Consider the following 27,596-nt stretch of genomic DNA (forward strand, 5'->3'; position numbering starts at 1 on the left):
TTAAACCTCTCCTACCATTATTAAGACCAGAGGCCAATTATTGTCAATCATTAATATTGTGTCTCAGACACAAACTCTTATCTTACTATCCATGTTGCTTCTTTGAAATGTGCAGAGGATGTGGAAGGGGCTCAAATGCATGAAAGGGCACATTTGCGATTTTTTTTCTTCAAACCAATATTATCTTCTTAAACTTGTATGGTAGTCAGGAGCATCACTTTCTAATGTTTATTGATACATTTAGAGGGAGGGTATCTAAAGTAATGCTTTAAAATTCAGATTAGATTCATTTCTACAATTTTCTTAAATTCATGGTAGTTTCAGTAATCCCATGGTAATTGAGGACACAAGCTATCTAAATGACTAATGTCATCTTTATGGCTTTCAGAAAGGACTGATGATGATGATGATGATGATGATGATGATGATGATGATGATGATGATGATGATGATGATGATGATGATGATGATGATGATGATGATGATGATGATGATGATGATGATGATGATGATGATGATGATGATGATGATGATGATGATGATGATGATGATGATGAATGTGTTTTAGGAACATCCATTGCAAATACATGGAATTCAATAAACATTGAAGAGCATATCATGCAGTTTGTCGGTGCCTTTTCCTCCGTGTTGTCCTGGTTTGCTGTGCTGCCTCCTAGTAGCCACCATGGTTTGCTGTGCTGCCTGGGGATGCTCAAATGGCTCAGAGAAAGGAGTACGAATGTACGGCTTCCCCACTGACACAGAGCGGAGGAAAAAATGGCTGGCTCAAGTCAGCAGGAGCAATTTCACGACCAACAGCAACAAAATATGTGATGTAATTATATACAAACACTGCATTTGCACTTTTTCACAAAACGAAAACCACACCATTGGGAAAGCTTAATGTTTTGTTTAATAAAACAAAACAGGGAAAGGCTTGAAAAACACTGAGAGTTGAGACTCAGGGTGCAGGGTGAGGGTCTCAGTGCAGGTATTCAGGCTCCATTGAATCCCCCTCTGGTTCTTGTGCTGAAAGAGGGAGCAACAGACAGGAGAAAGGGTTATACACACAGCACACCTATTGGATGGGAAATGCCTTGGGGAGATAAGGTGTTTACTTATATAAAACAGTAGTATTAAACGTACCTTGTGTTTTCACTCTCACTTAAGTCCCTCTCCCTTTGCCATCAATCCAGAATCAGCTGAGCTGCAACATTATACAGACAGGTAATAATCAACAGAATCACAAGGACACAATATGGCTCTGCTAAAAACACTCACTCTTACACGCACCAAAGTTATATTTATCTAATATTTAACTCCCTCCACCCCCGCATACAATCCCGTTTGGAAGCCCCTCTTCTCTAATTCAACATGTTGGACGAAATGACATTAAGAGAACGGAATTTACAATTAAAAGGCTGTTCAACGTGTGTTGCTAACTTGCTTCGGTATGCTAGCTCAATCTGTTATCTGTAAACGTTCCCTAAATCTACTAATTTAGGGATAATCCACTGACATCCTTTAATACACATGTTCATTTGAATCAGATGTACTGATAATATCCGCAATATAAATCTTTAAACTTCTTCTTACCTTTAAAAGTCCGCCACGAACGGTGTATTATGCTGCAACTCCACAGCTCTGCCAGCCTTGGCGCTAACTTCCGGGGAACGATTGAGAGGCTCCACGATCCGCCATTGCTGTAAAAAAGTGGTCCATTGGAGTGAACGGAGATGTCGTAACTCTTCTATTATATAGCTCTGCCTTACCGTACATGTGGATTTAAACATAGGTCACAACTATGTGGCGACACCTTGTGGTAGGAGTGTGTATCTATCTAATCAACACATCCCCCTTTCTTTGAGGTAATATAAACAAATAGTGCAACATCAATTTTAACCAAACATTTAGATTTCTCTACCATGCCATAACAAATAAACATCTGGTCTAAATGTACTCAGAATGCTAAATAGCACAAACTTGGAAATTGTCTAAACATTTACAGCATTTTAACATCCATTAAATCAGTCTCTCAACTACAGATTCAGTCTATCTGGTTTTCTGATTTCCCTTGTAGATCTTCTGACCACATGTTCACTTGGAGTGTTAGTATCACAGTCTGTCTGTGGTGAAGGTGTGAACTCAGACTCAATGATGGATTCACTGAGCTGTTGACCAGCCTCTTTTGTTTTCATAAGACTGCGATTGCGTCTGAAGATTTGTCCTTCCTCTGTCCTCACAGTGAAAGATCGCGGTGCTACTTCCTGAAGAACAGTGGCTTTAGTTCTCCATCCATCAGGACCCTCAATCCTGACTGTGTCATTACTTGATAGCAATGGAAGCTGCTTAGCTGTTTTGTCATACCATGTTTTCTGCTTCATCTTTTGTTGTTGTAGTTGGTGTTGCAGCTTTGGGTGTCTCTTTTGCTTTGAATAGCTTGGTAGTGTGGTGCGCAAATTACGATTCATCAGAAGTTCAGCAGGTGACAGTCCACACTCCAGAGGTGAGGCTCTGTAGCTGAGTAAAGCGAGGTATGGGTCTGAGCCACTCTCATCAGCTTTCTTTAGAAGTTGCTTGAGAATGTGAACTCCCTTTTCAGCTTTCCCATTTGACTGTGGATAATGAGGACTTGAATTCTTGCCACTCTGCTGTTGAAACACGGTCCGTTGTCACTCACTACTGTGTTAGGTATGCCATGTCTTGCAAAAATTGATTTTGAATGTGTTATGACTAGGGCTGTCAAACGATTAACATTTTTAATCAGATTAATCACAGTTTAAAAATTAATTAATCATGATTAATCACCATTCGAACTATGTCCAAAATATGCCATTTATTTATGTATATTGTTGTTGGAATGAGACCAAGGGGTAGACCTAGGACCAGGTGGAGGGATTATATCTCTTCGCTGGCCTGGGAGCGCCTTGGGATCCCCCAGTCAGAGCTGGGTGATGTCGCCAGGGAAAAGAAAGTTTGGGGCTCTCTGCTGGAACTGCTACCCGACCACGGATAAGCGGGAGAAGATGGATGGATGGATGGATGGTTGTTGGAATGGAAAGATAAATGAAAGAAGGCGGATATATCCATTTAACATACAGTATCTATGTTTTCTGTGTGTCAAAATGAAAGACAAACCACACACCCATCAACCGTGGGGTCTTAATTCATTACGTGTTGATTTCTATCAATGGGGGATTACTTCAGGAAAGTCGACGGGGGGGGGGCTAGTGGAGTACTTAGTGACCACAGAGTGTGAACGTTGTGATCAGCTGTTTTAGCGCAGTTCTCCAGTGAAGGGGGGGGGGGGAGTCTCCCTCCGCAGCCGGTTGGCGTAGTTTTGGCACAGTTCCGTTGTACAGACCGACGTTAACAGCAGCCTGTCTGTGCACACGGAGACCGACTCTGTCGTCCGGTGATCTAACCGCCTTCTGGAAAAGCTTCACAAGTACGTCGGTACGCAAATGCGCTTTGCGACACAAGTGACGGTACGCATTTCAGATTACGCACATAACCTGCGTACCAGTTATGTGCACCCCTGTACTACAGCAAAAGTATTTTCCGTCGGGACTTCCTGCAACAACACCACGCCGTTATCAAATATGTTCTATAGAGAAGACGATCACTACGTGACAAAAGTTTTCAAAACCGTGGCTACTGAAGTCAATCTTACTAACTGCTGTCTGTGCAATTTACTCCGCGCGAGTTGGCAGACTTTATTTTGCTTACTTTAACATCATTTTTCATAGTGGGGCTAAGCTATTTCTTGGTATGGGTGTAGCCTACCCCAGCCATACCCTGGCGCTGCCACTGGTGGCACGTATGGGGCGGGCCATTCTGCACATGCGTTAAATATTTTAACGCAATTAATTCAAAAAATTAATTACCGCCGTTAACGCGATAATTTTGACAGCACTAGTGTGATGATGAGTTTAATAGTAGTGCCATTTCAGGAAAGTTTGAGTAATAGTCAATGACCACTAAATACATAGTCTTTACCTTTGAGATGAAACAAATCCATTCCAACTTTATCCCATGGTGCTGTTGGCACATCAGTCACTATCATGGGCTCTTTAGTCTGTTTGTTTCTGTGTGTCTGGCATGTGTCACACGTACCAATCAGTCTCTCGATGTCTTTATTTACTCCAGGCCAGAAAACACTGTCTCTCGCCCGCTTTTGCATTTTTCTACACCCAGATGACCTTCATGTATTTTTTTTAGTACTTCCTGTCTCAATGCGCGTGGAATGACAATCCTGTGTTGTTTCAGTAATAGTCCATCCACGACACTCAGTTCACCTCTGATGTGGTAGAAGAGCGGACAGGAACGTACAGGCCATCCATTTTGCATATTTGCAATGACACACTGCAGCTCTGTGTCTTTTGCTGTTTCTTCAGCTATCTGTCTGGACTTTGTGTCTGATACAGGAAGCGCAGCAGACACCATGTTCACATGACTTTTCACATCCTCTTCAGTTGTACTCACATAATCCACTGTAGGTGCTCGTGAAAGAGCGTCAGCAAGTATCAGGTGCTTTCCAGGTGTGTAGATCAGCTCAAAGTCATATCTCTGCATCTTCATCATGAGACGCTGTATCCTTGGTGTCATTTCACTTAAATTATTTTTAATGATGGATACAAGTGGACGATGATCTGTCTCTACTGTGAATGAAGGTAGGCCATAAACGTAGCTGTGGAACTTCTCCAAGCCATAAACCAGTCCCAGACATTCTTTTTCTATTTGAGCATATCTGCACTCAGTCTGTGTCATTGACCTGGATGCATAGGCCAACTTGTAGGAGCACTGCGCCTATTCCATCCTTTGAAGCATCTGTTGAAACTTTAATCTTCTTTGTTGGGTCAAAGAATGTCAATACAGGTGCAGTTGTGAGTGTCTGTCTGAGTGTTTTCCACTTTTGCTCATGTTTGACTGTCCATTTAAACTCATTTTCTTTGTGCAGGAACTCACGGATGCAAGATGTCTTTGCAGATAGGTTTGGAATAAATGTACCTATGAAGTTGACCATCCCCATAATGCGAAGTACACCTGTCTTGTCTGTGGGCCTTGGCATATCCTGTATGGCTCTGATCTTTTCTTGGTCAGCTTGTACACCTTGTGCAGAGAGCTTGTCTCCGAGAAAGACAACTTCTTGAACTCCAAACTCGCATTTGCTCTTGTTAAGCTTGAGTCCATACTTGTGTATGCGCTCCAGCACCTTTTTCAGCCTCTCATTGTGTTCTTGTAGTGTAGAGCCCCACACAATGATGTCATCAACATATGCTCTAACACCGTCCAGCCCCTCAATGATGTGCTCCATCGCTCTCTGAAATATTTCGGATGTTGAGATGATCCCAAAGGGCAGTCTGAGGAAGCAATATCTGCCGAATGGTGTATTAAAGGTGCAATATTTGGTGCTGCTTTCATCCAGTTTCAGCTGCCAAAAGCCTTGAGACGCATCAAGCTTTGTGAAGAAGCTGGCACCTGCCATTTCACTTGTGATTTCCTCACGCTTGGGTATCTGATAATGTTCACGCTTGATGTTTTTATTAACATCTTTTGGGTCCATACCAAGCGGCAAACTCTGGGGAACAGCCGGGAAGCCAATACGGAAGTGCCACACACTGCAGTTCATACATGGGCCGCTAGGGACTGGCTGCAGAAAGGAGCAATTTCCATAGACCCCCGTTAAAATGCCCAACTTTACAGCAGAAAAAAACATGTTTCCATGGATGCAATAAATATTATTATCGATATAGTTAGATTCCACCTTCATCATTATGAATCTGTGAGTGAATTGTTTTCTAACACGACCCTTTTATTTATATTAGGTCTTAAAGTTTTTGCATAAATTAGGGCGTGGTCACGTTGATGGACACGTACATGCCTCACTGTCAGCTAACAGCAACTTGTCCACTCTGCTAGGCTACAACCATAGAGGCTACAACGTTAGTTAGTCATAGTACTGTACTTGAGCCTTTAGCTTTAGCCGTGTTCGTGGTGATTGTGCCTTTTACGGAATATTGTACATGTGTTTGTGTGCTTGGTAGCTTAGCTTGTTACTTATTAGCCAGCTAAGGACGTAACCCTTTATGCATACATATACATTTTAGTTTATGATTCAGCCTTGGGTAAGACTTTTATAGTCTATGGCTATGACGCCCATAATGCTAAACGGGAGCAAATGTTAATAGGGGACCCAATTATCCCAGTGGTGGCCGCCGGAGCTAACGGAGCCGCAGGGGGCTAGCTCCAGCCGGCGTCCCGGAGCTAGCCCACTGCGGCTCCGTTAGGTCCGGGCGGTGGAGTCCGTCTTTTCTCAACGTGTGAATGACAAGCATTAAGAATAACAAAATATAGCTAATTCTCTTGCAGATTGTCTCATTTGATTATTAATGTAACGTTTATATAGGGGGACGACACTGTTAGCAGTAACTTGGTATGCATGTATTTCATGTTAGCTTAGCTTCTTAGCCTGAGCTAGCTCTGTTTACATCCAGTTCGGAGGCAGCAGGTCCCACCTTGGCTCCGCCTCTTTGCCCTTATTTGGAGCAGGCGGGATTAGACTCTGACGTCACAGTCGAGCCGTTAGTGGCGGACTCCGCCTACTAAGGGCTTCACGGCAACTCTGCAGAATCCTATGGGTGACGTCACGGACACTACGTCCATTTATATATACAGTCTATGGTCCATACACACTCTTAAATCACCACTTTTTCTTTACACAGACCATCGAGTTAACCCAGTCTGTTGGCTCCTCAACTTTTTTTATCACTCCGAGCATTGTCATTCTGTCGAGCTCTTTCTTTAAGCGATCTGAGTGGCGCTGGAACTCTTCTTGCAGCATGCACAACTGGCTGTGCATTTTCTTTGAGCTGGATTTTGTATGTGAAGGGCAACACACCAAAACCCTTAAACACATCTGCATAACTCTGTACTATACAATCAATTGAGTCATTTGGTGTACTCACAGTTGTGTTGATGCAATACACTCTCTTGACAAGTTCCAAATCTTCACATGCTTTATCACTCAGCAGTGAATCAAGTTCATCAGCGACAACAGAGAAAAGTAGGTGGTGCACTTTACCTTTTGAGGTTACCTTTAATATGCACACACCCAAACTGTTGATTTTCTTTCCATTATAATCTTTTAGTGCCTGTGTTCTTTTTTTAAATTTGTGGCTTATCTTTCATTGCCTTGATGTCAGACAGGCTCATCAGGTTTGCTTTTGCACCAGTATCCAGTTTCATAGTTATTATTGTCCCGTTAATCATGAGTGGAGCTATCCATTTGTCTTCTCTGATTGCATTAACCTCTTTTTGCTCAGTTTCATAGTTCACCATGCCAACAAAAAAATGTCTCACTTAAATCATCGTCTTCCACTATGTTTACAGACTTTACTTTCTTCCTCTCATTTCCTTTTGAGAAGCACTGCTTAGCAAAATGGTTCTGGTCCTGGCAATTAGAGCATTGCTTACCAAATGCCGGACACTGTCGTGGTTTGTGCTTCGAGCCGCAGCGCTTACAGCTGAATGTCCCTTCTTCCGACCGCTGTGTAGGCCGCGTCTGTGCGCGCCATTTGCCTTGGCTGGAGACCGCACCAACTGCTGCGCCATCACTCACGTTAGCCGCGCCCGCCATCTCGCTGAAAGTCCTGACGTGCATTTGGGACAGCTCGCTTGCATGGCAGATTTGTATAGCTGCTTCACATGTCAGCTCCGTTTCCCTTAGCAGCCTTTCTCTGACCTTTTTATCCTCCACGCCAAAAACGATCTGGTCCCGTATCATGGAGTCCCTCAGCGTAGCAAAGTTGCATGGCTGTGCTTTTAGCTTCAGGTCAGTCAGAAAGCTATCAAATGGCTCATGCTGCTGCACACGTGAACGGAATACATATCTCTCATATGTTTCGTTCTTTCTGGGAGAGCAGTGGGCATCAAATGTATCGAGCACTTTATCCAGTTTGTCTTTATCAGCCTGCTCTTCATATTGTACACTTCTATCGCCTTTGGGCCTGCTATAGTTAGCAGTAGCGCTACCTTCCTAGCATCCGGCTTAGTTTCCAGTCCCATGGCCGTGATGTAAAGCTGGAACTGCTGCTTGAAGGTCCGCCAGTTGCTGTCGACATTTCCCGAAAGTTTTAGCGTCTCCGGTGGCTTTAATGAATCCATGTCGCTTGTCCCAACTCCTCACTTAATGTGTTTTTATTTTACTTCATAATTTACTCCTGGTACCATGTTTTGTTTGTTAGTCTATTAATGAACTGACTCATGCTCCGTGCTAAAGTGTTAGCCAAGTTGAATCAAGAGGTCTTGTTCGGGTCCCTTACCGTACATGTGGATTTACTATGTGGCGACACCTTGTGGTAGGAGTGTGTATCTATCTAATCAACACAACTCTCTGACTGACAGAAGCTCTGCTGACAGAGATGCACTTTCTCTCTAGTTTATTTCTTTACCGCAAATCACCAAATTCGGGAGTCCTTCTGTGTCAGTAGCCAGCCCTTCCTGGAGCAGGCTTTCTTTCTTGTATATGTTTGATATGAGTTATGTACTATGCAAAGTTCATATGAAGAACTCATTGATTTCAGTATTATACACACCTTTTACACACCTTTTAGGTGTGCAAGGAGGGACTGTTAGAAATTAAAATCAATGTTTTATGGCATAATGTACCTTAAACATACCGTCAGTTTAAATGCTATTTTTTTCTGGAAAAAACCGGAAGTTCTCAATACCAAGCTTTTATTCTGAAAATCCTTCATGACGACATCCGGGACTATCGCCCATTAGTATCATTAAAGTGGCTATTGACGCCGTTAACATGTATTACATATAAAGTTATGAAAGAGATAAGGAGGAGAAAAGGCATGTGGAAGTAAGCAATGAATGTAAAATGTCGAAATCCTCTGTTTAACGCGATATCGGACACAGGAGAACGAGGGGGGAAGTCCCCTACGTCACTACAGCTCCCAGAGAGGAGGAGCGAACAGCCAGCAAGCGGGAAGGACGCAGGTCTCTTCTGCACGGCCAGCACTTGGGAGAGGAAGCTGCAGACTTTCTCTCCTGACTGAACAATATCCTGTTTGTGAACATAACCGTGCCATTATTTTAATTAAAGTACCAATTTGATACAATCTCAGAGACTCCATTTAGTCTCCTTTTAAGCTTCTCACCCGGGACACGAGAATAACCACCACAGATAACATGTTCCAAGATAGAGGAGCAGAGCACGTAAAAGCTTTAGTACCTAGAACAGTCCTAGCACTTGGCACATGTAATAAAAACACATCCTGGAATCTCAGGCAATAGCTACTTGCCACTATCTGTGAGATCAAAGAGCATATATAAGTTGGTAGTTTACCCAACATGGCTTTATAGATAAACATGTACCAATGACTGAGCCTCCGTACAGTTAGTGAAGGCAGACCTGCCTTGGCATACAGGGTAGGCTACAGTGATGAGTAAGTGCTTTACAGTTGACTACTACTCTTATTGTTTAACATTTTGGGTTACTTGATGTTACTTCATGTTAAGGCTAATAAAAATGACAAGGCTAACACTCTAATACTAACTAACGTGCTTGCTACTAGCTAGGTAGCTAACTTGATCCAGCCAGCCACTCCTGGTCCTTTCATCAGACGGGAAGCGAAAGAACGAGCAAGACCCATTGCTGGTATGATTACAGCCTGGTACTAAGCACACAGGCATCTTGTTAAAGTTATCTTATCTTAGTTATCTCTTATATTTAGCGGAGGAAAACAATTGTGACATCAGTTATGACATCACTTACGCGACTCCGGGATTGAAGGATACAAATAAGGAAAAAGTAACTGTGAATATAAGATATAGTAAATCCTGTTATAGGAAACGCTAAAAACATTGAGCTGTCTGAGTGGAAAAATAACGTGTTAAAGTTTACTGCTGGCCGGCTACATCCTGTTATCTTCAAGAACGGTATGTGGGGCCCTGAGCCACACCAGGTGCAACTGTCTTGTGAGAAAACCAGTTAAAACAGGTAATTAGGAAAAGGGAGTATGGCCCTGGCCTGACCTTAGCTAAAACTGTGTGTGGCTGGGCAGAAAAGGCAGATTGCAGCACAAAGAGCACCAAAGGTGGGGGCTTCACAGCAAATACTATAAAGAACAAGATATATTCAGAATTCGGCACTCACTTCAACTGGGATCTCACACTGACGAGCCTGTCACGGTGGGAACTCAAGAAGGAGTCCAAAGCGCTTTGTGGTATAGTACGGATTGATATATCTTTGTTGAACTGTGTAATAAAGTGCTTATTTGAAGAAACAATCCATTGGAGTGCAAAGTCTAGTTTTGTACAGCTAACAGAGAATAGTGTCTAGGACACAATTCCTTTCCCCTCAGAACTAAGAAAGGTCATCGGCAGATCCGGACGGCGACCCCGCTCTGGCCATATCCAAACGATCTGCGCGGAGGACGGACCTGGTCCGGTAGACTCCAACAGCTTGGTGACCCCGACGTGATGGTCTAGAGCGGGAAGTCCGGACACCGATGACTTTCTGAGAGGACACCAAAAAACATTGAGTTTACGGCTTTTACAAGAAACCATCTCACACAATCAAAAACCCGGGTCATTTAGAATTAAGGTAAGCATCTGCCTGTTACAACAAATAGATGTGTTTGAAATACCACTACATTTTAGGATTGTGTGAAAATGGCAGAAATAATTGTCTCAGCTAAAAAGTAAAGATAAAACGTAAATAAAATTGTGTGCACTGAATAGATCAACAAGGGTATAAACAAATCTGTGATGAGAAGCGGGTGGAACCCGTAATTTATGAGGATCCGCCGCGGTCCAACGGGAAGGTGTCAGACTTGTCAAACAAGTAGCCAATAGTAAGGTGTCAAACTTGTCAAACAAGTAGCCAATAGTAAGGTGTCAAACTTGTCAAACAAGTAGCCAATAGTAAGGTGTCAAACTTGTCAAACAAGTAGCCAATAGTAAGGTGTAAAACTGGTCGCCGTATCAGTAGCTAATATATCTGTGTACAATGTTTGCTGTTTGTTGATTGTTCTGTCTGTTGGTTGTCATTGTTGATTCGTAAAGACCTTGTTTTATGTTGGTAAATGTTTTGGTATACCAATAGTTTGTTGTTAGTTGTTGAAAGAAGCCCCCCTTCTCTTGAAAAGGCTGAGAGCTCCAGCCGGAGCCGGGGTGTCAGTATTTGTCTGTGAAAGAATCTCCCCGCACTTTCGGATTCTGTAGAAGAGTACTCTTTGTTTCAATCAGAAAAAGAGCAAGCTATTCATCACAATTGTATTTTTAGGTTATGAATAAAACAAAAAGTAGTAGCCTAAGTGATAAACAGGAGGGTTTTTGAACGCTTGTCAGTCAGAAGGAATATATTAATGTTTATATAACAGGGGAAGCTCATTTGTGGTCAGCTGCCCTCTGTTCTTCAATATTCTGTGTTGCTCCACGGACATTCAAATAAATAAGAATAAGGACATTAAGAGTAACGACAAGATTTGTCCAGTGTATTAATAAATACAAGTGAACACATATTAACCTAGTCAGATAAATAGATACGAAGTCATTCTTGTTTCAAGGAAGCCCCCCCTCCTCATGGAATGCCTGTTCAAGCCGGGGTGTCTGTGAGAGTACCCACACCCCCCCTCCTTCTTTTTTCTCTCTCTCTTCTTAAAATGCATGAAGAAAGAGCATTGAATTTAAAACAAGTGTGTGAATAATCGAGTGGTCTGAAGAAGGAGGGAATAACATTGAAGATTAATAGATCAATGTGTCGTAGATATTTGAAAGAAACATTGCATTGTGAATTTCGTGGTATTTATCATTTACTGAGAAGTTTACTTATATTTCGAAGGCATTTATTGCATACAGTAACGTTGAGGGAAAGTAATAATACTGTTTGCTGAGTATATGAAGCAGGTTAAAGTTTGATTCAAATTGAACATAATAGTGGATTATTCCACCTAGTGTTTTTATAATATCATTAGTAGACATTAATTGTGTTTGTAAGTTTATGAAGAAAGAGTAGAAAGTAAACGGGAGGTTGTTATGAGTTTGTCAGTCAGAATGAATCTGTTAAATGGTTAAGCATGACAGAGGTGTTGCACAAACACACCGGTGATTGATGAGAGGAAACTTGAGCCGGCAGCTGCAGGGCACAGGGAGGAAAGAGAAAGACAAGTGGATGTTTTGAAGAGTTCAGAGAGAGTAAAACTTGTTTCTAAATAATGTCATATTGTTTTGTGAGTAAACATGAAATAAAAATATATTTACTAGATATAACAACAACAGGCTTAACTAGGTTGACAGAAAACTGCTATTAACCAGTTTCAGCAGCTACTGTCATATCTGTGTTCTACAGAGAACATATGTTGCATTTACAATTCATATTAAGGAAGTCCACAATTGATACCATTAAAGACCTTTTGTGGTTTCAAATTAAAGAAGATTTTACAGATGAAGTAAGCAGGACTTCAACTAAACAAAAGAGATTTTACAATGTGGTTTTACTACTTTTAATGGAGTAAAGAATCTGGGTAGACTACTGCCATTGATTTGTTTTAACATTCACATGTTTCAGCATTCCTGACCATATAGACACTCAGCCGTTTTATTTTGTAACCCTTTGGGGGAGAGATTTAAATTGAGTTTATCTCCAGTTGCTGGTTTTATTGTGATTTACAGCGGCACTCGAAAGTTGTGCGCCACCTTTGGGTTGTACTCTGAATCAGTGTGTTGGTGAAGAGTTGCTCACTACAGAAACAGAAGAACTGTGCAAAGAACGCATCTGAGGAGGGTTTGACATTTTGCGTGTACCTCGTTGTCAAGGCAACAGTGGTGGGAAGAGAAACAGCAGTTTTGGGGGATTCCTGCTGTGCAGAGGACAAGTGTGTCTGCTGAATGTAGCACATTGATCCAGAGGTGCCTTCCCCCTCAGGACATCCCAGTGCAAGAGTTTCATTGATCCTATTGACTACAGCTGCAGAGGACAACGCATCACTGACTGTTCACATTGTGACAAGATCTTGAGACAGGCTGGTCTCAGACGGTTCAGACTCTGAGGAAAATATGCGATGATTTGACAGCATAACTGTGCAAGAGTTTTCCAGAGGGTGGTGTACAACAATAACATTAGTGTTTGAGAGGGGAGGCTGATTGTTTAAATGATGGTCTGGAATACTGAAAAGATTAAAGTTTAATATTCTTGGTTGACAAACAAGACATCTGATTATTAGGTCACACATAATAATTTAGACATATAAACTAACTATGAGTAAAGGGATGAATGGAGTTCATATCCTAGGGAGGGTTAGTTATGTTGCGAATACTTCGCAGGGTATTTGCTAATGTATTTTGAAGAACAAATAACAAGGACACAAGTCCAATTTTGTTTTGTTTTTAGATTAAATTGTCCGTTACCAAAACTGTTCACCTTATGTCTAGATTTGGACTTTGAGGGTAAGGGAGTATTTAGGCTTATTTTTATACATCTGACATTTTAAAATATGTTGGCTGTTCACCAGATAGACATTGGTTAAGAACTTTTCTGAAGATTGAATATTTGTTCCATTTCTACATATTCCTATTTAAAAAGTAACTTTAGAGTAAAGAGGGCTGAGGCTGAAATGGGAAATAATGTGGGGCCTTCAATCACCCAGTAAGGGTGCATATTATTGACGACCAATAGGGAGGAGGGGTCACTCGACCCACCCTGCAGTGGTTTTTAAATCTTACTTGCAGCTTCACAGGAAGCGCACGGCACCAGATTATGAGTTTAGAGGACTAGCGGCACCACCTCCTAATGGACATTCATTTAGTTAGTAATTAACCGACATTTAGAGATGTTAAAAAGTAAAAACATACCTACCATGAGGGATGATTCCTAAGTTCAGCTACAAACCATTGATGAAATTACTTCTGTTTTTAGGTCCTTGATAAGGGAAGGAGTGATTGTTACATGTTCAGGACACCCAGGGTTCCACGCACTGTTAAAGAGGGTAACATTGTTCTTTAAGTGCACCAGAATTGAAGATAAATTAATAGAATGAGTTATGGAATACATAGCAGAGCTTTACAGATCCTGATAATGTTTTGACACAAGATAATAGTGATGTACACAAGTTTCTGAATTACATCTATTAGACGTGTTGATATTGATTAGGTGTTAATGAACTGCAGTAGTAGTACAATAAGGAAGTGACATTTTTTGGCTAACACTTTTCAGGGAATTTGGGAAAACAGAGATATCTTGAACATTATAGTTGTAATTGTGAATTAATAAATGATGGCGCTCCATATATACAGATTTCTATAGACGGAGGATGCTGGCCTGTGCTGGAACATCTCTGCAGGGCACGACACATGGCCAACAAGACCAACTGACCTTTGACCCTGACAGACAGGGTAACTTGGGAAGGCACTGTCAATGACTGACTCTGAGGTGTACCTGACCAAAACCTGACTTTACAACCTGACAGTGTGAGTGAGTGTATGTCTGCATCTGATCAGTGCAACTGCATGATTTAAAACGATGACTAATCAAGCATGTTTTGGACTAACACATTATTTCTGTGTGATAATAATGTGTGAAATGAGAGGTTTCCTAACATTGCACAAAAGGGGAAACCGTTTCTAACCTACTTGATGTTTCACTCCCACAGGAGGTGGCGGTTTGAAGAATGTGAAACTCAAACTATGACATTTGAAGGTTCTGTTTCTTTTAGGACTGAAAGATGGAGAGAAACACTTACTGGAGTGTTTACTGTGGGAAATGATGGATGTACATTTGGGAAAAATGTTTGGTATTGTCTTATAATCCATTATGACCTGAAGGTTTTCTTCCCATACAGGTTTTTGTTTACACATGAGATAATGTGTAAAAAAGGGGGAGTGTAAACTTTACAATGTACATTTTTCATTTAGGGACTGAAAGGAACCTGCTGCCCAACTCCATTGTTCAATCTGATCATTGATTGACAGTTTTAGAATTGACCTGCTCCATATTTGGGGATAAGAGGCTGTTTGGTGAATGTTGACATGTCTCTAATATTGATTGAGTTATAGCAGGTAACACAGATAAAGAATCAGTGGCCAAGGGGCTACCAGAGAGATGGACTTAAGAAGCTGACCTGTGAGTAATGTGTCAACTAATGTGTCAACAGGTATTAAAGTAACTAAGGTTTGAAATGTAGAAAGAACATATTTACAGTTAAAGTTAAAACATAGTAATGTAATGAGATATAATGTAATTTGGACAACATCATGTAACTAGCCTGGTAAAGAAGTAAAAGCCATAGACTTTATTGTTGAGGTCATTATGGGGATATACATTTAATCTAAATACATAATAGAAAGACATTTGAGGACAGTTTGTTGGAATTCTGTATTCATTTTTTCAGCGGGATAATATCTAAGCACTGACGGGTAGAAGCAGTATCACCAGGAAGCCATTCACTTTGTTAGTATTGTGATTTTGGTTGTTTTTGAATCCATAAGATTAGTGTGTTTCTTTACCAGAAACATTAGCAGTTCAAATCATATTTAGATTTTTAATGGGATCTCAGGGATTTCATTTAAAAATAAATACAGATGCTTGTCAGAAATTCAGAGCTATTGAAATATGTTATTTAGTTTACCTAAAGATGTTGGGGTTCTTATTTAGTGGGCACAGTCCAAGTATTAAGATTCTGAAGCTGCACAATTAATTTAGAAAACCTGTGCACAGACGTCTGTTGTTTTAAGACACCCCACCAACAGGCTCCAAGTTGCCACGCATTGGTGGGTCAAACAGCCGAGGGCCCCAGAGCCCGGAGCGTAGGCTTGAGGGATTTGTATCAGATTTCTCCACACAGGTTGCTGACGCCGAAAGGGGGACCCGAGACGCAGGAGGCTGACTGTCAACCCCAGGCTCTCCGGCCCCGACCGAGTGACCCAGAGGACATCCCATGCCGTCCGCCTACAAGGAAAGGGGGACACGTGGTACCACTGGAGCAGGTGTGTGGAAGCACCAGCACCTACCAGGACCCTCGCTGACACCATCCAGGACCTAGGCCAACTGAACATCAGGCAAACAACCGAAGCCCCCAACCCCCAAGTGTGGACATCGACTCAACTTCCGAGGAGGAGGAGACAACAGGAGAACCAACGGCAGCCCAGGAGATAACAGCCGGCGAGGAGGCACAACAAGGGACCGCTCCCCCAAAGTAGGCGGTACACCACACGCATCACATACACACACCACACAAGAGACACTCACCTACACTGATACACCAAAGAACTTTTACAAGAAAAACGAAGATGAAGAAGAACTCAGGACCTAACCAACACCTCTATTGCTTGGCCTTAACACTTTGTTTTTTCATCATTGTTGGAATAATCATTATCATAGTGGGTGAAAGGGGGAGGCAAATCATTGACCAAAGTAATAATCCAAATTCCCCACAAAATGAAACTACACAAGATATCAATGGCCGTGTTTGCAGCAATTTTGACCTTGTGCGGGTGCTGCTGCATCCCATGTATCCGCTCAATGGTGGACAAAATAATTAGTACCGCCATAGCACCTTCTACTCCCCTGGGCCAACATCTCGCCTTGCTATCCTTAGAAAACAACCCAGACATTGAGGAAGGCGAAGAAGAAGCAGCAGCAATGGACACTTTCCCGACAGCACCACCAGTACCACCGTATGGCAGAATGTGGGAAAGAGAGACAGAAGCCTCAAACAGCTGACATAAATGTACATAAACAATAGCGTTGTTTTGTTGCCCCAATCATTAGAATGGGGCAAAAGGGGGATTGAAGGATACAAATAAGGAAAAAGTAACTGTGAATATAAGATATAGTAAATCCTGTTATAGGAAACGCTAAAAACATTGAGCTGTCTGAGTGGAAAAATAACGTGTTAAAGTTTACTGCTGGCCGGCTACATCCTGTTATCTTCAAGGACGGTATGTGGGGCCCTGAGCCACACCAGGTGCAACTGTCTTGTGAGAAAACCAGTTAAAACAGGTAATTAGGAAAAGGGAGTATGGCCCTGGCCTGACCTTAGCTAAAAATGTGTGTGGCTGGGCAGAAAAGGCAGATTGCAGCACAAAGAGCACCAAAGGTGGGGGCTTCACAGCAAATACTATAAAGAACAAGATATATTCAGAATTCGGCACTCACTTCAACTGGGATCTCACACTGACGAGCCTGTCACGGTGGGAACTCAAGAAGGAGTCCAAAGCGCTTTGTGGTATAGTACGGATTGATATATCTTTGTTGAACTGTGTAATAAAGTGCTTATTTGAAGAAACAATCCATTGGAGTGCAAAGTCTAGTTTTGTACAGCTAACAGAGAATAGTGTCTAGGACACAATTCCTTTCCCCTCAGAACTAAGAAAGGTCATCGGCAGATCCGGACGGCGACCCCGCTCTGGCCATATCCAAACGATCTGCGCGGAGGACGGACCTGGTCCGGTAGACTCCAACAGGATTCGTAGTCTTTAGTTGCGTATTTTTCATAGTCTTATATTTCAACAGTTTTACGACAAACTGTGACTTTTTTGACATGGAAATGATTTTTCAAGATTCGTGGCACAATTCAAACGGGATCGAAAGATACATTTTCTCTCTCCATTGACTTCAATACATAATTTTTCCGAAATAAAGTCCCATGGACCGGAAGTAGATGGGCGCGACTTCGCCACTCTATAGCTCCATAGTAGCCTACCTTAGTTAACTATTTTGTTTTTGTATTTTAGCTAATTAGCTGTAAACTCGAGGCACTGGCAGTTTAGTGATTTGTTCATCACCACTCACCTTCAAAATAAACCAAGAAAAGCCGGCATAACATGGGCCTGAAGTGACTGTCGATAGAGGTTTCTCAATACTCTAATTTCCCCTCCTTGACTCCTCGGCCCTCCGGTAGTTATGGATGAGACAGAAGTATTTGAATTGTATCAGACACCGAATTTATAGCATTGAAAATAATTACTTGAAAATCATGTATCTGAATTTTTGCTCCGAATTTACTAATGTGAAATAAAAATGTAAAAATTCAAGTTAAAAAAATGTGAATGTTCAAATTCAGATCCCAAAAATTCAAGTGAAAAAAATTCGACGTCAAATATTTCGGTGTTTAAAATTCGATGTCAAAAAATTCGGTGTATAAGATTCGACGTCAAAAATTGCGATGCAGCATCATCCGGGCTACTCAGACAGGATAAGCAATCGAGTCCGAATGCAATCAAACCGACTTCTGGCCTATCAGAGACAAGCGGCAAACCCCGGGACAGTGCGGTGAAGCCCAATGCTGCAAACTGTCGGCGATGGATGCAGATGGGAGCAATTCCCGTAGACACTATGTTAACATGTCCAACTTAACATCAGAAAATTAACATGTTTCTAGCCTGGATCCACAAAAACATATTCTGTATATAGTTTGATCTTGAACCCGGCCGTGTTTGTTGTGTTGGTTCCTGGTGGACTATTCGTCATGCAAATATAGGATTTATCTGCGGTTAAAACAGACCGTCCATTAATGCAGTTTCTTCGGTAAGTCAACCCTGCGTACTTTATGTTATGTTACTGGTGTTTTTATTAAGCTAACGTTAATGAATGTTAACTTTAGAGTTGGGTTAGCATTTGAGCAATCGGTAGCTCCATCTGTGCTAACGATGCTATGCGTAGCATCCAAGAGTGTAAAACATTAAGTGGGATGCTTTAAAATATGAACGTCACAGTTCAAGATAATAACGCTCCCTTAGATATTGTAATATGGTTTGTTGAACTGGAGTTATTTATTGCAGCTAACCGTCTATCCGACGAACGACCCACACATTGTTGTTTTTAATATTATTCTTTCACACACACATATGGGTATTGGGCCGAGCGCGACACTGTACTTCCGGTATCCGCCGTTTTACGTGAGGTGCAAGCAGCCGTACACCGTCTAGGTGTTTCTAAGCTTCCTGTACTGAATATCATAGTCTATTGCCTTAATCAATATCTAGTCAACTCTAAAATACCACATATATGCAATGGCATGATAATATTATTGTGACAAGTGGGGTATTCATCTGGTGTTTCCAGAAATTAGACGTAGATGCAGCCAAAATCGACGAAGGCCACTGTCGTTTTTCCATACATTTGCAGGTAGTCTGTAAGGGCAATCCGACAACCCACACAGCTCTAGTTTACGCTGGTAACGACCTAGAGCACACCCCTCAAGTCCAGAGATGTAATCCGAAGACATGCAGCGATTTCTTCGGTCGTTTATTCAGAAAAAAAACCTAGTGCGCTCTGCCTGGCTACGTTAGCTTAGCTGTTTATATTTGCACTTCCAGGATATTTGCACCTCCAGGAAAATGGCGTATTTATATATATATGGCGCGTGTTGCATTGTGGGTAGCTCGTGACGTCACTGTGTGTGAAAGAATTACCAATGCCTCTTTTGATTGCATTATCCTCACACTTGAGAAACAGCCTTATCGTGGCTGTAGAACAGAACATGTAACTTAAAGGTGACATGTCATGCTTTTCCGGTTATTGCCCGTCCCCTTCTGTGTTATGAAGGTTTTTATGCATGTAAACGGTCTGCAGAGTCAACACCCTCAAAGTACACCATGGAGGGAGTACAATTCTAAAACAGAAAATACCTCCCCAAAACGCCTCGTTGGAGATACGTCACTGTCCATTTGTTTCTTCCGGGGACATCATGATGTCATGTGGTCCCTGGAACGAAATGGACCAATCTGTGGAGCCGTTACGTAACGTCCGCAGAGCCGTTACGTTAAGCCCCCGCTGATTGGTCCAAATGGACCAATCCACGGACTTCCTCACACACTCAGTGCATGCAGCTCTGCTGATTTCTCCTCCCTGGCTGCAGGCTGATAACAGACAGTTGGGATCGCGGCGAAATTTTCTCTACAGACCCATTCTCACAGCGTTTATCAACCTTTTTCTTACTCAATATCCAGCCACACTTATTGTTTTTACTTCGGCTGTGACTTTGTGTGTGCTCAGGGTGAGTTTGGCTGTGTTTCGCTGTGTTTCGCTAAACAAGGAAATCACACCTCCACGGAGCTTAGCGCGATTCACAACGTCCCGACTGGTCCCGACCAATCGGAGCACACTGGGCTCACAGGGAGGGGGAGGGCAAGAGCTGCAACGAGCCGTTTAGTGGAGAGAGTGAATACACATACTTTACAGAGATGCTGTATGCGAAACCAATGTGAGTTTGGAAAATTGCACAGTATAAATCTATTCTAGTAGACCACAACAATGGAATTATGATCAGTGGAAATGGCCATGACATGTGACCTTTAATGCCTGCATTTAAGGACGATGAATAGCGTAGTCAATGCTTTAGTGACAAGGAAATGATTTGTTTAAATATTAGATACAGTATGACGTTATCTGTGACTTCAGTGAACATTAGGCTTATCCATTGCATTGCATTTGTTCAATAGGTTTGTGTCTTACCCTTACGTGTGTGATACATATGAATATGGCATATGAAAACAAATTAATTTGACTGACTCATGAACACCTCATCCAAAGTAACAGTAAAATAAAAAGGACCTACACAATAATACTCAATCAAAGTGATACAGTATAAGGACTGTGATATCCAGCAATTTCTTAAGTATAACAATAAGATTATGACCTGTTTTTAAAAGAAGATAAAAAGTTGTTTGCATGTAAGCCACGCATGTAACTTTACATCTGTTTGTTCAAAGTGTCCTTAAGGTGATCCAGACAGGTTGGACCAGAGGAGGAGAGACAGATCTGGACTCCTAACAGCAGAGAACTTCAGCATGGATTCCAAGGTACACCTTTTTCATAATTTACAAAGAATGCATAAAGTAATGACTCTAATACACTGATATACATGCCATTAAACATGACTAAATACTAGACCACCTACACATCAGTGATGTTGAGTGTACTTTCTTAGAAAAAGGTTACATTTACATTTTACCAAGCAACATCACTTTTTTGTTCAACTTTCACATTTCAATGTATTTAAGGCAAATATGATTGAACATAGTGAGAACTGCGACCCTTTGTCTCTGCATATTGACTGTAAAAAAACATGTTAAAAGTAATTCTTTCAGTGAGACAACCGAACATAGCAAGCTTCTACAGTTGCACTAAGTTTTGATAACAGTTAAATATTATTTTAATAATACATTTATTTCAATGTTGATTAATTTAGAACGGTTTATTCATAATCTGATTATCTTTATAACACTGTTGGATTTAAAAAACACATTCAAATAAAAAAAATCATTATATTTATAGCCCCTGAACAAACAAACACACCTCTTTCTTAAATAACACACTTGCTCTGCAATAATATGTTTTTTGATATTTCTGTTAGGAAAGGACACGCCTGAGAGACAGGACTGCTTCACCGTTTTCTCTTTCTCTGAGGGTCCAGAAGAACATCCAAGAGGGAAAGGAGAAGCTGATGCGATGAGATTTAAGAGCAGTACAGGATATTCACTAAGAGACACTTATATTGTAACACAAATACCTGCACACTGAATAGTTTTGTAGTCTAACAGGAACTTTATTTGTGTGTTGTTTTGTGTTTTACGTTGCACCTCAGAGACAGTGTGATTATTGTCAGGCCTATAAAGTTTGGCAAAAAAAAAGAAGTCAGCTGATCAAATGCATTTGCCTCACTTTATGAGCTTCACAATACTTGTGCCTTGTACCGCCGAGTTTGCAACGTCATAAATAAATGGTGCCAATCTTCAGTCAGATGTGAATGTGTAATCTAACATTTTCAGTAAGAATAACGGACAAAAGGAATGCAAATACAATTTATTGAAATGTGAACTAAAAGTTATGGTTATGAACCATCACCATTTTTTTTAAATAAAAACGAAATAATACACATAAATTACACTAAATGTTAATCTGTTAATTGACAAGCTAGGCCTGTGCAGGTGGTAACAGCTATGCCCAGCATGGGCTAAATTCTGTAGGTGCAGCTGGTGCAGGTCCTCCTCCATCAGGTCTGGTCCTCCTCCCTCAGGCCTGCAGGGTATTTCCCTGCGAGGAGGACTCCTCAGTAAGATTGATTTCAGTAGCCACGGGTAGGGTTGGGTACCGAGAACCGGTTCCGGTTCGGAACCGGTTCCAACATTTCGATTCCAACGGCATCATTTAGAAATGTGAATTTCGGTTCCGCTTTTCGATTCCTGAGGAAATGTTTCTCGCCGCTCTCCGTAGCCTACTGCATGACTGCAGCGGGGCGGGAAATGTAGCGTTGTATCTACATTTCCTACAGTGTAACCTGAGACCATGGCCGGCCCGTCGCACTGGCATTATAAATGTTCGCCTAGGGCGCCAGATCTGTGGAGGCGCTGCGCTGACAGCTCTGGGAGAAAAAAAAAATGTTTTGACCGTTGGTGCTCATCCTAATTTTCGGCCTTGATGTAACAACATTCTTAATTAAGTAAATGTAACACCCTTTTCATCCCGGTTACACTTTTCATTTGCCCTGTACGATGGGCGCTGCAAGTGATGAAAATGGGGGATGTTGGCTTATCTGGCAACCGCAGCTCACAGCCAAAGTGCGAGTGAGCTAGGGAGAAAGGGAGGGCGCTGATGTTATTAGCATCTGGTGCTAGCTGCTCTAACGGAAGAAGAAGATGTTTCTACAATGATGTGGAGGGAGAGTCCTCTCCAGTCAGACTGAGAGGCTGATAACTTCAGCTCAGTGAGGTAAAGGACTCTGAGTGTTTAGATAGTTCACTTTAGTCTAAGTTATCTCAGTGGGTCTCAAACGTTTTGATCACAATTTATGTAAACACATATTTCCAAGGCACTCCTTTATAATTATTGGGATAAAACCAGTGCTGGAATTGGGCCGGTACTTACCGGTACGCAGTACCGGCACTTCTGGTTCTGACCCATGGAGTACCAGCACTTCTTGCTCAGTACCGGCATGCTGGCGGTACTCCGGTACTCATGCACCGTGCCAGTACTCAACACTCTCCCGCCGTTCTTATTATACATCCATATATATATATACAGCCGCCCGGTACTCAGTAGATGCGTCATGAGGTGCCGAACGGACATTCTCATCGCTCTAACCGCTGGAGTTTCACAGCGGCTGTCAGCTGTTTACTCCTGTCATTCAAACAGAACGTGCTGGAGAGGGGGCGGGGCTTATCTTCTCCATGTAAATACTGTGGTGGAAACGACTATGTCAAAATTAACCTATTTGACCGTGATTTAATAGTAATACACGTTTAATAATAATAATGCCGAAGTAACAACATACTGAAAACTGTTAGTAAAACCATGTTTTAATGCTTTACAATTTACATACCTAGATGCACGTGTGTTGTGTTTATGCAGTGCAACTCCCACCCAGTGGGTGGCTATGTAGAGTGATAGAACAGAGCAGGCACGCCCCCGAGAGAAGGAAAGCAAGTCACGTCACAAATTAGCATTTCTAAAATGTTAGCGTGGATTAATAAAAGTGCAAAAAGACAGCGGTTGTCGCCGGAAGAAACTTCAAATACAGAGAATGCTGTGCCTGTGTTGGAAATTGTGTCTGATGGGGAGCTTTCTTTGGTTGATCCTCCTGCTCCAAGTTCTAGTGCATTAGCATTAGCACTAGCTCCGCCGCCTCCTCCAGAGCCTCTAACGTTAGCTGCTGCTGGCGCAACTGCCACCACCAACACCGGGCAAAGCATGCACCTGACTGCTGGACAACGGACCAGGTGCAATATTTTTGCAAGACCAATGCATGGCTCCTTCTTAAAGATAAGAAGCTAGGATGTCGGATATGCAGAGATGTCAAATCTTTGGGAATACACACTGGACAAGGACTGAAACTGTCAACTGAATGGGGTGAGTGTGCAGTGTCTCATTTCGGTGTTGACAAGGGCAAACAACAAGCTAGCCTGAGAAAAAAAATCAAAGAACATAAAGAATCACAAGCCCATGTAAAAGCTGCTGACATCCTTACATCTGCTTCACGTGAAACTATTCAACATCAAGTGCAGTCTATGCATACATCTGAATTAGACACCACTATCAGAGTTTTTCGAACGGCATATAAAATTGGCAAACATAGCCGGCCATTCACAGACATGCCAATTGATTTGAATGTACAGAAACTGAATGGGCTGAACGTGGGCAGTGTTTTGCACTCCAATAAAACCTGTGGCGAAATCATCGACCACATAGCTCATGAGCTGAAGAAAAAAATGGCAAAAGACATTACAGAAAACCAAAGAAAACTCTGTGTTTTGGTCGATGAATCTACCACTATTAGTGGTAAAACGGTGCTTGTTGTGTATCTACGCTCAGCATTAGCTGATGCTGAGCCCGAAACATTTTTTTGGGAGCTGATCGAGTTGGATGGAACAACGGCTGATGACATCACAAAGGCGTTAATGGAGTGTCTTGGAAGAGATTTTAACGAGGACTTTTTAGGTCAGTGTTTCGTTTCTTTTGCATGTGATGGGGCTTCAGTCATGCTAGGGAAGAGAACAGGCGTTGCTACCCAGTTGTGTAGTAAATTCCCAAGCCTGTTTGTGTGGCACTGCTCCAATCATCGTCTAGAGCTGGCAGTTGGGGATGTGGTCAAGGAGGTCTCAGGGCTCAATCATTTCCAGATCTTTTTTGACAAACTCTATTCCTTGTTCCATGCCTCCCCCAAAAATCAGAGGCAGTTAGCGCAGTGTGTGCAAGCAGTCGGACAGCGTCTCCTGGTGATAGGGCGTGTTTTGTCCATCCGCTGGGTGGCTTCAAGTGAAAGGAGCGTCAGAGCAGTCTGGGAAAACTACCGAGTGCTTCATGATCACTTCACAAATGCTGCAAACGACACGAGCAGGGAGACAGAGCAAAGTACAAGGGCCTGGATGATGTGCTCACATCTGCAACGTTTGTCTGCAATCTGGGACTGATGTACGATGCGCTCACAGAGCTCAGCGACCTCTCTCGGCAACTCCAAAAAAGAGAGATGACACTGCCTACAGCAGATAGGCTCTTAACTCGAGAAATACGAGTTTTTGAATCCATGGTCACCATGCCTGGCCCACACATGACTACAGTTCATACAGCTCTAGCTGAGAAGTCCTTCAAGGGTGTTGCCCTGCCCCTGCGTGAGAATGGCAGGCTTGTACAGATTCATGCAGGTCAGTTTTTCCGCAGTATGGTAGAGAATCTGAGACACAGAATGACTTCCACAACCTCCTCTCATGTCAGCACAAGAGAAATCCCATTACGGGACAATCAGCTAATCCAGGACATGAAAGTTATCCATCCTGGAAGTTGGCCTGAAGAGGAGTTAGACGTACAGTATGGGGACGTAGAGGTGCTACGTTTGTGCGAAGTGCTGAAAGTGGACAGAAGAGAGACTGTTCAGGGCTTTCGCGAATACAAGGAAACCAGGGCATCCCGTACACCTGCTGCCATGGAGCCTCTACTGAAAGCAGTCCGAACCATCGCTGTCTCCACTAGTGAGTGTGAGCGGGCATTCAGCTGCATGAACGATATCCTTACTGCAAAAAGGAATGCTCTCTCTGTCAGCCGACTGTCCAGCCTGGTTTTCATTAAATGTAATGGACCATCACTAGGACAGTTCAATCCGGAACAGTATGTGAGGTCCTGGCTGGCAAAGGGAAGGAGAAGTGCTGATGAAAGAGCCTGTCCAGCTCCAGCCCCTGATACTGATGTCCCCAAGGCCTTCTGGAGCCTTTTCTAACAATGTGAAGTATATTGCAAAGCAGCTCACCCAGTGAGAAGACTTTTGGCATAATGTGCCGATTTGTACAGATCCTGGAGATAGAAGGACTTCAGACCAACCAGGGAGTTATCTGATCAGCTTGGTGTTCAATGTAACTCTTTACCATGGCTCAGACTTTGTTACTTGCAGTTACAGTTTCTCATTTTAGATTGTGCAAATTTTGCATTAGTTTTTACATGTTCTTTGTTCATGCTCTTTATCATTTTTCTGAGTTGGAAAGTTAGATTGCATCATAGTTTACTTTATACATATTTGTATTCTTCAGTGGTGAAGTATATTGCAAAGCAGCTCAGCCATGTGAGAAGACTTTTCGCACTTTTTCGTTTTTCGTTTTCTGAGTTGGAAAGTTAGATTGCATTCAAATTGTACAGAAATACTTAATTTTGTTAAAGCTTTTTATAAAAAATGCTTCTGACCAGAGCTTTGTTTCCTTGTCATTAATGTTGAACACCACCAGAGGGGCTCTCACCTGAAAGGTCTCTGCTTCATGTGTCTTCAGCAGAAGATCTAGACTTTGATTGCTATATTTTCAGTTAATATTGACCTTACTGAGCTTTAGCCATATCCGCTGCCTATCATAAAAAATGTTAAGTACAGTGAACCTTTCTAAAATATACAGTAGTAAAGAGACAAACCCACCAGCATTATAGTAGCCAAATTCTTGTTTGTGGGCTGTATATATAAAATTGACTTGAAAAAGTTGCTGATTTTAGAGTACTGGCACCTTTTTCATTCCAATTCAAGCACTGGATAAAACAGGTTTGAAATCATTCCAATGTATACTATAGGACAGTAAACCAGACATATCGTTTTAAACTGGAGAGATAAAAAAATATGCATAAATAAAATAGTAAAATAAGATATGAATGAACAACAAAAATAAAATGCGTTACATGTAGGCTATTTGTTATTGAAATTATTAAAATGTAAACCAATCTTTTTCATATGGGTGTTTAGAGTTGTACCCCCTAGATCTAGTCTCTAGTAATTCTGCGTGTGCACCAGATTGAAGCATTTTACTTCAAAATGTTCAAACATTTCTTCCCGGTATGCCTGAGAAGGCAGATATGCTTGTTTTTCTCAACAAGAACTGTTTTTAAAAGTTGGACTGTTGCACTGTTGTAGCAGAGATGTTCACAAGTCTTTTTTTGCAAGTCCAAGTCAAGTCTCAAGTCTTTGGTCACGAGTCCAAGTCAAGTCTCAAGTCTCTAAAAAAATAAAAGTCTCATGTCTCTTCTGGTTGTAATAAGCCTTCTATTGTCTGCTGCTATCCAGTCTGTTAAGAATACTGCACAGCTATATCTAAGAAATTCAAAGCATTTACTGTGTTATTATACACTGGGTCTCTAATGACATTTTTTAAGTCTACTATTAATAAACATATTCCTCTATCCTCTCACTCAAAGCCAGTGTCATGGTAACCTGATAAACCTGTAACATTAACGCTACGTGGTCAACAATAAACCTGTAACCTGCCTATAAACCCACAGATGTATTTATGTATGTAACTATGTATTTTTCTATGTTTAACGTTAGCCAGTAAATGGTGGCAGCGGAACGTAATGATTAACGTTACCGACCTTTTTTATGTCATGTCAAGAGTTGGATGTCAACGCCATCCATCCATCCATCCATCCATCCATCTTCTCCCGCTTATCCGTGGTCGGGTCGCGGGGGTAGCAGTTCCAGCAGAGAGCCCCAAACTTTCTTTTCCCTGGCGACATCAACCAGCTCTGACTGGGGGATCCCAAGGCGCTCCCAGGCCAGCGAAGAGATATAATCCCTCCACCTGGTCCTAGGTCTACCCCTTGGTCTCTTCCCAGCTGGACGTGC

The sequence above is a fragment of the Pseudochaenichthys georgianus genome, unplaced genomic scaffold, assembly GCF_902827115.2.
Source record: "Pseudochaenichthys georgianus unplaced genomic scaffold, fPseGeo1.2 scaffold_421_arrow_ctg1, whole genome shotgun sequence".
Lineage (NCBI taxonomy): Eukaryota > Metazoa > Chordata > Actinopteri > Perciformes > Channichthyidae > Pseudochaenichthys > Pseudochaenichthys georgianus.